The sequence below is a fragment of the Triticum dicoccoides genome, chromosome 7A, assembly GCF_002162155.2.
Source record: "Triticum dicoccoides isolate Atlit2015 ecotype Zavitan chromosome 7A, WEW_v2.0, whole genome shotgun sequence".
NCBI classification, from domain to species: Eukaryota; Viridiplantae; Streptophyta; class Magnoliopsida; order Poales; family Poaceae; genus Triticum; species Triticum dicoccoides.
Window position 1 is genome coordinate 110,742,278 of NC_041392.1, and position 8,660 is coordinate 110,750,937.

Genomic DNA, 8,660 nt, shown 5'->3' on the forward strand with positions numbered 1-8,660 from the left:
TTCATGAAGCCACATGGCACATGTGGAGGCGTTGTCGCGACCTCCTTGCGTGGATTGATCACAGTGACGTGCTGCTGATTCCAGAAGAATGTACTCGTCCTCCCTGAGCCATACTGGCGGTACATTCACGAAGCGAAGATGTGCACGCACGCCATGCACGCACTCATTCCCTCGCATGCACACGCGGGTACACGGGCGGACGCAATTTTGTACCAAGATCCACCCCGTGTGATAATTTGACGTGTGTAAAGTCGTTCACTTCATTGATGGTCAATTAATACAGCGCATGCAAATTGAGTGGACGTGAGGGCGAAAGAAAGACATTATTACTCCACTGCTCGCATGCGAGTAGTTAAATCGTGGGTTGCTAGTAGTACTTCCATCGGTCTCCTTCGTATTTTGTGCCAATTTTTGACAGTAACATAATATTTACGCATTTGAGCAGTGTAGTACTTGAAATTTATGTTCCGCTAAACTCATCGGGAGCCGTTTCAGGCCTCGAAACCAAAACCATCAATTAATCCTTGTTCCCATCACATTCGAAAGCCTGCTCACACCTACTCGTACGTACCAAACCTGAACGTGTTCCCACTATGCAGGTATTAGTACTAGTGCTAGTACTTAGGTTATAAAAAAGGGAACTACCTAACCGAAACTTACTCTACCTTTCCTCCTCATAAGTGCTTCTTCTTCGTCCATCGTTGCCATGGCCGGTGAGCAGAGCTCTAGGTTGAGAACTACTCGTAACAAGGGAGCGGCAACCAAGGCTACGGAAAAAAAGAGGGCTCACCGCCACGCGGAGACCTTGAAAGATCTCTCACGGGCAGGCGATGGCTCCCAGGAGTGCCCTAGCCGCGGAGGCGAACATGTCGAGCCGGCGGAGCTGGAGTCGTTATCCCTCGACGGCATGCCCGATCAGCTCAATAAGCACCTCAATAAGCAGAAGGAGTTCATCCAAGGCTTGATGGAGTTGCTGAAGGAGAGCCTCGACGACATGCCCGCTGAGCTCAATCAACAGGGGGAGTTGACCGACGGCTTGGTGATGCTGCTGAAGAAGAGCATTGCCTCGGAGAAGAAGGCGACCGGCGAAATCCTGCGACTTCAGGAGGACAAGGCGAAGCTCTGCCACAAGATCGACCTGTTGAAGGAGAAGAATGCCGGCTGGAAGAAGCTGCATGAGAATAGTAGTTCCTCCATGAAGATGTTGCAGGCCCTCGTCATGGAACAGAAGGAGGAGTTGGCGAAACTCCACATCGAGCACCCGGCTGCTGTCAAGGTACGTAATGCGGTCGTGGAACAGATGATGAAGGCTCACGTCGAGAAATCCCGCATCATGGACAGAATGAAGAAGATGGCAGAGGAGACGCCTACGGAGATGGAGGTCGTGGAGGAGATGAAGAAGCAGTTACTACTCCGCGGCGAATTAGATCATTTGGGGTGATAATCTTCCTTCTTCTTTTGCTCCTGTGTTTCATCTTTTGCTTCGGGTGTTTCGCCGCACGTGTCATGTTCTCTGCGAGGCATGAATAGAACAATGGTTTTTTTGAGGGAATGAATAGAACAATGCTAACATTGAGATGACTAGCAAATTAGATCATTTTTTATTGCCATATGGCACTGGGCTGCCGCGTTTCGTGCTCCTCCGTCGCAGTACTACTCCAGTGGAAAACTTGAGTATACCGCATGGTTCTTTGCGCCCCCTCGATCAGGTCGTCGGCGCATTTATACAAGTAGTCAAATCACAAGGCCCCGCCTTCCAGCAGTAATGAGCCGTCAAATCACAAAGGCCCTCGCCTCTCGTGAAACTGACCAAGCTAAACTGCCCCGCCCTCTAGCCTTTTAAAAAATGTATACTTTTGTACAGCAGTAGTATCGATGGATTGGCTATGGAGCAAAACTTGAAATTAAAAAAGGTGGTACATATATAGAGCGCTCGTCGCCAAATTATGCATATAGTACTATTAAAAAGGCTAGTCACAATAATGGTGTCAGGCACAACCCACCCCTTAAATAAAACTAAGAGGGTGCTTCGATACGTTTTAGTCCCATGACTAAAAGTAGTGGGACTAAAACATGCTAGCCTCACCCATGCTTGGATCCAAATACTAAAAAGGCTAAAATCAAGTTAATGAGCATTTATTATCCTCCAAACCCTCCAATCCAGAACTAGCCTGTGTTAAAGGAGAGGAGTTAAATGAGTAGAGAGAGGACTAATCCACATTTTAGTAGGGGTACCCCTGACTAAAAAAATTTAGTCTCAAGACTAGTTTTAGCCCCTCTTTAGTCAGGGGTGCTTGGAACTTTAGCATCTTAAAGAGACTATTTTTAGTCAGACTAAAAAAAGTCCCTTGGATCCAAGCACCCTCTAAGCATCCTGGAATTCTTTGACAAAACTAAGCACCCTGAAATTAAACTGTCGGCTATATGATGTTAGCCATATATATTGTACGTATATAATGTGAAGAAACGAGTGGTAGTACTATACCAACTAAAAGATGAAATGTAAGAAATACTAGTATGTACGTACTGAAAAGTTAAAGTAACGAGAAGAAACATAACATAGTTCTGCTAGGGGCTCAACACAACACACCCCTCAAATTAAATTAAGCACACCTGAAATTAAACTTTGCAACTATTCCGGTAGACACTGCATTAGAACCACCATGAGCAACGACACTGCCACCTTACTCAGAGTCCTAGTCCATGTCCTCGACTTCGTCCTTGTCCCTCTTCCTCTTGGCCGATACTTCTTTGCTTGAACCGCACACTTGGCTGTTGCTCTTCATCCAACCCTTGTAGATATTGAAGCAAAGGTAGCCATCCATTGCAGCGTAGTGGATGTGGTCTATATCTAGTACATTCCGCTGCCATGCATGACGATGAAACATGTATGGAGGTTTCTCCAGTTTACCGTATGAAGGATGAACCATGGCTCCTGCCAGGGTCAGCATTGAAGGCTGACGAGAGGACACCAGCCGATTCTTCTGGAGGTCGAAGGGGTTTCCTACAACGAGACCTATCCGACGCAGGACATCCCTGTCGTTCTTAAAGTCTACAGTAACGAATTTGACTAGGTTGCTCTTGAGGAAGTCCTCAAAATCCTGGCACTCAACATCGGCATGGCATATGTGGTAGACCAAGCATAAGTCATGCACGCAAACCTGGATCACGGCGGGCTTCTTCCTCTCTTCGTCCTTTAGATCCTTCTCTGGTCCCATGACTGTGGTGTACTCAACATCTAGCCCAGCGACCCACTCATCATCTGAGATTTCGAACATGCGTCTGAAGCGAGAAAGGCACCCTTTCACCGTCGCAGAAGAACGGGTGTAGATGACGTCGAACTCATCACCGGTGATGGTTCTAACCTTGTACTCACCGCCGATCGTGGAGATTTGGGACGCCATGGATTTGGGAGGAGGGTTAGGATTAGTGGAACTGTCGTAATGTGAATGGACGAGACGACTAGGAGCGAACCGCCATAGTATTGAAGGACGTGCGCAGACGAGTAGGAGCGAACTGCCAACATGCGAATGGTAGGGTAGTGGATTTCCATTCTCCCATGGTACGGGCTTCCGAGAGCCCTTGGATCTGAGATCGAACGGTTGCATGGCGTGATTGTAGACCTATGGGTGAATATCCTATCCTGGAGGGTTATTCTGCAAATTTTCAGCAACTTAGCATGCGACCGTTTGATCTCAGATCCAAGGGCAGCTAGCAGCCCGTATCATGGTCGTGCCTACCACGACCGTCACGTCGCTCGCGCGGTCGCGCCCTTGGAGATTTAACACGGTGCGTTAGGCTATCTGATGTTGGCATGTCATACATAGTCATCACTTACTCACTCATACTACAACAAGGTTGGCTATAAGTGTATTTTTTTACTCCTCTCTATCTCTTTCTTCGTACTCCCTCCGTCCCATAATATAGGAATGTTTTTGACACTAGTGTAGTGCCAAAAAAGTTCTTATATTACGGGACACAGGGAGTACTAGTATTTATTGCATTTTCCAAGGAGTGACCTCTTCGAATGAAATGGTGTTGCTAAGTTTGCTTCATTTAATTAGCTATAGACTCAAAATTGTCTTTTCACGTAGGTACAAGCGCTTAGCACCGTTTCTTCCTTGGGTCACCAAACTAGTCTATCTCTTCTTGATTAACTTGCCAAATCAGACTTTATGCCTATGTGGCAAGCTTAAGCACCTGTAGGAGCAAGTAAAAGTAAGTACAATAGTGCACTTTACATGGCATTTTTGCATATGTGGAGGAAAGAGAGGCAAGGAAAAAGTGGAGAAGTGGGTTCTCATGCAAGAGCCAGCCTCTACTACATGGTGGAGCATTGGGAGAGGCACCTGTATGGAGGTGGTCAAGAATCGGGAGACTCACGCCGGTCTTAGCACCGCATTTAAAATGATAATGGCAAGTCAAATCACGGGGCCCCACCTATCCAGCAGTAACTCACTTTCAAATCACACATCCCTACGTTTGCAGCAGCCTATTCCCTCGTCTTCTCGCGTCTCTATCGAACCGACCAGGCGGAACTGCCCCGCCGCCTACCGCGCAGGAAAAGCCCCGCCCTCGACTTTTAAATAGTATATAGTATACTAATTTTGTATCCATGGATTGCGCCCGCGCCATGGAGCAAAGCATCTAGAAAACGGAGGAGAGACGGTGGTCTTGCAATAGAGAAGAGGGAGAGGCGAGACGGTGGTTTTGGACTGGAGATGATGGAGAGGAGAGGAGGTGGTTTTGCAATGGAGAAGAGGGAGAGGAGCGCGCGGCAGTCATTTAGGATTGGACGAGAGGGCCGGCGCGCTGTGACTGGATCAAAATCAAAATCAATTTACCCTTCAATTAATAAAGCGACCCCACATTAACTAGTCTCCCTTTTATTCTGGATCATAATTGACCATGATTTTCACACATAAAATATATGTTATGCGTTGCAAAAATAATATAATTTGAAAGTACATTCAGATACGAACCAAACGATACAATTTTTGGTGACATGCATTCACATTTTGCTTGTCAAATACAGTACATGGTCAAACTTTGACCCAAAATACGCAAAACAACAAAAAAGTACTTCCAAGACTAGTGCCGCTCTTCCGCCCTTCTCTTAAACCACCACCGCTCCTCTCCTGTTCCAATCTAAATGCAGCGCTGCTCCTCTCCTCTTCAATTTCAAAACCACCGCCCCTCCTCTCCTGTTCCAGTCCAAAACCAGCGTCGCTCCTCTCCCGTTCTAATCCAAAACTAGCGCTGCTCCTCTCCTCTTCCATCCAAAAACCACCACCGGCGAGTGAAGGTGCTGTGGAGAAGTAGATCGATGGAGGAGTACAACCGATATATGAGGATCGCAGATGGCGACCCTGTGAAGCTACCTAGGATGTTGGAGATACAGTCTTGGTTTGACAACAAGGACCAACTAGCGGCGACGGCGACATCCATGGCCAAATATCTGCAACAGAGCGAAAAGGCGGCGATACTCTCGGAGGGAGTCGCGCCGGAGTACATAGAGCTGTTCCTCTGGGCCATGGAGCAAATAGATTCACAGAATCCGATCATGAGGGAGCGGTGGTGGGAGTATCGATCCCAGATGGAGCATCCACCAGAGATTGAAGGATCGATTATCTACAGGGTGCCATTTGTGAGGTTTTCCTGCCAGAGCGAGCCGGTGGAGTCTTCATCGACCGAACCCAACTGCAAGAGGAGAAAAGCAGTTGGCCCGACGACGCTTCCCCGCCATTGTCTCCCTCGCCGTTCACATCGTCTCACGGGGTGGTTGTCTGCCGCCGAGGAATAGGAGGGGGCTGCCCCCCCCCCCAGCCCAATAGTCGAGCAGGTTGTGAATTGTCAGGAGGAGCTTTGGGTTGTTAGTATTTGCAGGTTGTGAATTGTGTTTTGTGTTGTGTATTTTGAGAGTAATTTCAGATATGAATGTCTTTTGAATTTCAGATTTGCAGTATTGAGCATATGAAGTATTTTATGAGTTCTAGATATCTATTTTTAGCACTTAAAAATGTAGTTTCATATGAGTATAAAAGTGTAGACAATGTGATTCTCAGAGAAGAAACTGCAAGTTTCAGTTTCAGATAAGAAACTGCATGTTCAGTTTCAGATAAGAAGCTGCAACTTTCAGAGGCAGAGCATTTATATTAACACGGCCTTTTCAAACAGGGTTAACATCATGTTGGAAGTTTTATTGATGGTCGAAAATGGAACTACCAGCCAGTTAACATCATGCTGATCAACATTCATGCATAGCACATCTTCATATGATGCACAGTCAAAATGCCCACACAATGTCGAGTGTGCGAAACACACAGAAAACGAGGGACGAAGTTTTGGCAAGTGTTGGACGTGGTTTTGGGCTGCCCCGTCTAGGCTTTCATTTTTAACATGTGCAGCCCACGACCTCGGATGGGAGGTCCATAGGCCTGTTTCTATTTTCTTAGGGCCGTCATGTATCGACCGCCCTATGGACCTCCCATCCGAGGATTTATTTTTGGCAGCCCAATTTATGTATTTTTTGAAGAAAGCGCAGAGGTCTGTTCTACTTTTCTATATAAGAATAGGAACGCCGGGTCCAACTTATGTTTCCCTTCTAACTATATTATATATATTTAAATTATTTTATATGTTGACTGTTTAGTTCACATAATTGGCAAATAGATGACCGCTCTCGCGATCCCCTTCGCCCCCGCCACCACCTCCACCCTCGCCGCCGCCCCCGCCACTACCTCCACCCTTGCCGCCGCCATAGATCTCGCCGCCACCCCTCGCCTCCTGACTCCAGGCACGCCTTCCCCCCCTCAGCAAGTTCACTCGCGCGCCCCATGGAGTCGCTGGCCATATCCACGGGGAATGGCTGGAATGCAGGCAGATGTACAAGATGCATCTCCCACATGTCTACAAAGCCTTCCCGCGGATGCTCCAGCCGCTCAACTCCGTCGTTCCGGCGGTGCTGCGAGAGACTCGAGGGAGAAGATGGAGGGAGCGGGTGATGCGGATCCACGACGACACTTTGTCCTGGACCCAGTGCACGCGCGAATGGAGGGAAGCAGAGGAGGAAGCCGAGGAGGGACAGAATCAGTTCTCTCACTCGCGCAAGTATGCTCGGATGTGCAAGGATCATGTGGATTGGGAGCTGCTGAATCTAGCCCTGCGGATCTACTTAGAAGGAGATTTCTCGGAGAAGCACAGGATGCCCCACCTCAGGGAGCCGCTGATTATGTTCGTTCGATGGCGAAAGAAGTGAATTTAGGAGATCCACGTCGTGCTGCGAGATGGGAATGCTTGACTGGACTCATGCCCACCAGCACGCCACTGGAGCAGGTGGATCTCCTGTGAAAGTGCTAGTGATCGACTAGAGGGGGGGTGAATAGGCGATTTTAAGAAAGTCTTCAAAACATGGGAGTTTCGAAGACAAACGATAGAAATAAACCTATTACCATGCAGCGGAACGTAGACTACACTAAGCAAGCCATAGTCAAGTATTCAACGAAGTGAAAGCACAACGACTAATGGCAGCTAGGCAGTATGGATCAGGTAGGAACATAGTATGAAGCCAATCAGAACAAGCAGTAACTCAGTGAAGACAAAAGATAATGCAAACAGACAATGACTTCACAAGGACCAACTGTAAATAAAGAGATGGGAAGGATAGAACCAGTGACTCATTGAAGACAATGATTTGTTGGACCAGTTCCAGTTGCTGTGACAACTGTACGTCTGGTTAGGGAGGCTGAGATTCAACTCAGAAGACCTCATCTTCACCTTATTCCCCTTGAGCTAAGGACACCCAGTCCTTGCCCAATCCCTCTGGTAAGTCTTCAAGGCAGACTTCCAAACCTTCACAGACTTTGTTCACTGGCGATCCACAATGACTCTGGGATGCTCAGAACGCGATGCCTAACCGGCTGGAGGATTCACAGTCCTCAAGTGTAATAAGTCTTCAGATCACACAGACAAGAAGGCTTAAGTGATGCCTAACACTCTTTGGCTCTGGGTGGTTAGGGCTTTATCCTCTCAAGGAATTCTCTCTCAAAGGCTTCGAGGTGGGTTGCTCTCGAACGACAAAAGCCGTACTTTAACTCTAAGCAGCCAATTGTTTATGGTTGTAGGGGGTGGGCTATTTATAGCCACTAGGCAACCCGACCTGATTTGTTCGAAATGACCCTGGGTCACTAAGGAACTGACACGTGTTCCAATGGTAAGATTTCAAACACACACGGCAACTTTACTTGGGCTACAACCAAAGCTGACTTGTCCAACTCTGGACAAGATTCGCTCTTATAGTCTTCACTCAAAGACATAGGATTTTGGTTAAGCATCACTTCAGTCATCCTGACTGGTTCTCTTGGACCCCACTTAACAGTACGGTGGTTCCTATGACTCAACAAAGAAGAAAAAGAACTATGAAAGATCTAAGTCTTCGCGCTCCATAGTCTTCATGCGATGTCTTCTCTTGTCATAGTCTTCAATGTGAATGTCTTCGCATACCACCTTTGACTTCAATGTCTTCATACATTTTAGGGGTCATCTCTGGTAGGAAAACCGAAGCAATGAGGGACTTCTACCTGTGTTATCCTGCAATTCTCACAAACACATTAGTCCCTCAACTAGGTTTGTCATCAATACTCCAAAACCAAACTAGGGGT